Here is a 5,000-nt window from a genome sequence, read left to right as displayed (position 1 = left end):
CCCTCCCTCCACTGTGAGTGATCCCTCACTGGCACATACTATAACCTAGAGTGATATCATCTCAGTGCAGTGGTATTTTTTCTTTATTTAGTTTTCACCAAATATCCTGAAAGAAAAGCCAATAACTTATTTAAGAGCTCCTCAAAAGTTCTCCAAGAGAATCTTCAACTACATAAATATATGTATGTGTGTGTGTATATATATATACATACAAACCAAAGTAAGCACATAAATGTGAAATAACGTGGGGAAAAAATGGTACTCGAATAACAGAGGTAGAGTAATATGCTTTATATATATTGAAACTGCAAAAACATCACAAAAATATATCACAAATAACTGCTACTTGTTCCTGTTTGTTGGACAGTTTAGATTGTCCGACAAATGGGAACACGAAACTTTGAGTAGCATCTTTTTGTGATATATATATATATATGTATGTATATATATATATATATATATATATATATATATATATACACACACACACTCACACATATACATACACACGGATAATAGGATTTGCAATATTAAGAATTATACTTGAAGAATTGAAGTGCAAGGGGGGGTTACAATGAGAGATATGATTAAGAAAAAGTATGCATGAAAATTTATTTTTAAGTATGAATGGAAAGTCATTTCACAAAACTGATTTGAAGCAAGCCATTTTTGTTTGTTTCTTTTTTTTTTCATGCTGCACTTATTTTCTGTATTAAATGTGGCAACAGTCACAATGATATTAACAGAAGGAAGAAGAGTGGATCTGGTGTGCATACAGCTGTTACCATTAATATCAGCACTTGCATGAATTGCTACAGTGAGTTAGTGCAATATACTACCTTAAGCAATTTGACATGCTAATTAACACCTAAAGAGCAATCAAGTGTGTACATAAGAGCCAACAAATATACATATGTAATAAACACACATACACTCATGTATTCGTTTATGAACAATGCACATATATAAAGACGATTCATATGTAACTCTGGATCTTCACTGATGAAGACGCATATGTACATATCTCTGTTTTGATGTGCATTTGCATATGTAAGCATCTTTGTATGAGCGCTTTCATGCATGTGTATATATTTGCATAAATGTTTCTATTCATGTTTAAATGTGCATATGTATGCACATATATGCATGCCACTTATATATAAAGAATGCATCTTTCACACGTGTGATTTGTGTGTGTGTGTGTGTGTGCACACAGCAATAGCATTTGCACAATATATTATGTGCATGTACATGAGAATATGTAAATTACTTGATCACAGCTTCATGCATGTGCTTCCATATGCATTTGCTCCAGCACATGTTCAGAATGGTGTAACCACATTATTCATGTGCTTAAGTACATTTCTACATGAGTGTGTAATTAGAAACATTAATATCAGCACACATGCAGTTTCACTGATGCACAGAGTGGCATTTCAAATTATGAAGTGTGCACCAACATTTGGCAATTCACACTTTTATCTGTGTATGCTAAATGTATAAATATGTACTTGTGTAAATCTGTGTGTATACATACATGTACACAAATATGTATAATCACACGTGTTTCTCTATATAAAGACACAAATATACTTAAGTATATCATATATACATACACACACACACACACATATATATACACACATATATGCATATGTATGTGCATATGTGTACACTTATGCACAAATATATAAGTGAGTGTATATGTGGACACCTCGAATAAGGTTCGAAAATCAATTAAAGTTGTTCATAATTTTGCAGTGTGCGAAGAAATGGCTAAAATTTGCCCCGTTTATAATTATACCATATGTTACATATTTACTATATCATGTCTTAATACTGTGTGGACCGCTGGTATTTATAGTGTTAAACACTTTCAGTATGCAAATTAGGGACTTCACAGAGTAACTGCTACAGTTGTTGAGTATATAAACAGTTTGGCTGCTTGTTTCTTTGGAGACTGTTAGAATGATGTAGACACTTCTGATGAAAACCCAATAAGGTTCAAATATCGATTATGATTTCTCTCTTTTCTTTTTTCCTTGTTTCAGTCATTTGACTGCAGCCATGCTGGAGCACCGCCTTTTAATCGAGCAACTCGACCCAGGGACTTATTCTTTTGTAAGCCCAGTACTTATTCTACCGGTCTCTTTTGCTGAACCGCTAAGTGACGGGGACATAAACACACCAGCATCGGTTGTCAAGCAATACTAGGGGGACAAACACAGACACACACCCGCATATATATATATATATATATATATACATATACATATATATGACGGGCTTTTTTCAGTTTCCCTCTACCAAACCCACTCACAAGGCTTTGGTCAGCCCGAGGCTATAGTAGAAGACACTTGCCCAAGGAGCCACACAGTGGGACTGAACCCGGAACCATGTGGTTGCTAAACAAGCTACTTACCACACAGCAACTCCATTTTTTTCAGTCTTTGGAGAAATGGCTAATATTTGCCCTGTTTATAATTATACCATGTTACATATGTAAACACACCACACACACACACACACACACACAAAATGGTTGTCTACTCGTTAGATGAGCATGACGATCTCTCAGCAATGCCTATGCAAAAACTTAAATGGAGTGGAGCTGGCACAACGCCACAACAACTTTTCCCTACCAATACCACAAAGCCCAGAGACGCATAAGATATCCAGCTCAGTAGAGCACAGTGCTTTATATACAAGTTAGCCTTTTCCTAGGAGGATACCTTGACAAAGACCAGGAATCCCTCATTCCCAGTGAGTTTACTGCACCTTAGACACCAACTTGAGTATTTCCATGTGCAAATATATATATATATATATGTGTGTGTGTATATATATATATATATATATATTATATATATATATATATATATATATCTGAAATAATATGTGACAATTATTCAACAGCCAAGATAAAACTCTGAGTTTCGGATGACGAGGTGGAAATCCACATCATCTTTTCGGTTATCTGGTCAGATAACCGAAGAGATGGTGTTGTGGATTTCCACCTCGTCATCCGAAACTCAGAGTTTTATATTGGCTGTTGAATAATTGTCACATATTATTTCACAGATAAATTTCCTCTATTTACATAATATTGAGGTCTCTTTCTTTCTTTTGTTATCTTACTGTTTTTACCAATATATATAAATATATATATATATATATATCGATAGATAGATTAAAGTAAATGGAAAAGCAAAATATTTGGCATCACTTGAAAAGGACATTTAATTTAGATAGAGAATATAAGCATATAGAGTTTGTATGCTTGCATTCTCTATCTAAATTAAATGTCTTTCTCAAATGATGCCAAACGTTTTGGTTTTCTATTTACTTCAGTCTATATCTACCTGCTCAAGGAAATAACACTTCTAGCTGCCTCTGATAGGTAGTCTGAATACCACACTATCAGTTCTTGTTGATTTAGTGGTAAACCAAACTGAGTACTCATAGTACATACTTATGACTTTAAGTCAGTTGACGAAAACTCCTTATATATATGTATACAGTATATGCATGTGTGTACCTTTTACTAGTTTCAGTCAGTAGACTACAGCCATGGAGCACCGCCTTTACATATATATATATATATATATATATATATATATATATTCTAGCAAAAACTGTCTGACGAACGGGAACGTGAAACTCAGAGTAACAAGTTTTGTTGAATTTTCTGCTGCTTTAAATAAAGCATATCACTCTACCACTGGTATTTGAGTACTCTTTTTTCCACCTTGTTTCACATTTATGTGTTTACTCCGGTATATATATATATATATATATATATAATGATAATTAAGTAACTGGAAGATGGATTTGGTATTAATCTTTATTTCGTACAATGATCATCGTTTCAACCCATCCTGCTACTGTCCAACATGTGTTACATCCATTTTGCAGTGTGGGTCATATCAGGTACATTCAAACATAAAGTGGGTGTCTTGCTAAAGATCCTCAGTTCATGCTGTCAAGTTGTTATATGCCCAAGTCCAGATAGGGAAGGAAGCATAGCTACAATTTATGCAACTATTATCTTTCCATAACAGAAATGATAAACATTTGAAAATATAAACAAATAACTGTTGATAGGAAAGAAAGAAAAAAAGTAAAAACAGAAAAACATTTTTCTGCAGGTGAGGTGAATAGGAGGCGGACTGGGAAGGATTGTGTTACATTAGGTTTAAGACAAAGGAATGGTACTACAAAAAGGAAGAGAAAGGAAACAGAAATGATATATATATGCAGGTTAAAGTGTCTATGATGTATTATATACACACAATATAAACATACTGAATTCAACAAATTCCAGTTGTTGAATCAACCAACCCACCTATTCACTGAATCGGCTTGTACACAGCTGAGTACACCACAGACACTCACCCCTTAATTTTAATCCATTGAAAGAACCAGTGTGATGCAGTAGGACAAATCTGGCTCTTTGTATAGTGACAATCCATCCAGTGGCTCCCATACAGTTTACATCAACCCAGTTTTACTCAAGAGGATTTGATTCACTCCGGGACATGACAAAATGAACTTGATAAAGATGCCACCCACTGTAATTGAACTCAAACTGTGATGATGTTAAAGGGAACTTCTTAAAAACACTTGGCTAAATACAGATTAACGAGATCCAAGTAATTTGTGCATAAACACGAGTGCCTGCAAAAAAAAATGATGTTTTCAAATATGACATATGCATATATGTGTAAGGACACACATACACAATATATATTCACACAGACATAGACACACACAGACACACGCACTATAGGGTGGTTGGTGTTAAGAAGGGCATCCAGCTGTAAAAAACATCAAAACAGACACTGAAGCTCAGTGCAGCCTTCTGCCCAGCCAGCTCCTGTCCAACATGGAAAGCAGACATTAAATGATGATATATGCATATGTGTGGTTATATGTATGTGTCTGTGTGTGTAGATAGGAAGGTATATATATAGGTATATATATATATATATATATACATA

The 5,000-nt window shown here is 34.4% G+C and overlaps 1 protein-coding gene across 11 annotated transcripts in view; it reads right to left on the bottom strand.

The window, feature by feature from the left end:
- LOC115215131 (zinc finger CCCH domain-containing protein 10-like) overlaps window positions 1-5,000 on the bottom strand; it is a 608,296-nt gene that overhangs the window by 322,092 nt on the left and 281,204 nt on the right. The window lies entirely within an intron of this gene.

Source organism: Octopus sinensis, linkage group LG8 (assembly GCF_006345805.1).
Source record: "Octopus sinensis linkage group LG8, ASM634580v1, whole genome shotgun sequence".
Lineage (NCBI taxonomy): Eukaryota > Metazoa > Mollusca > Cephalopoda > Octopoda > Octopodidae > Octopus > Octopus sinensis.
Note: the sequence above shows the minus strand (reverse complement) of the source record. Positions and strands in the feature narration are given on the sequence as shown.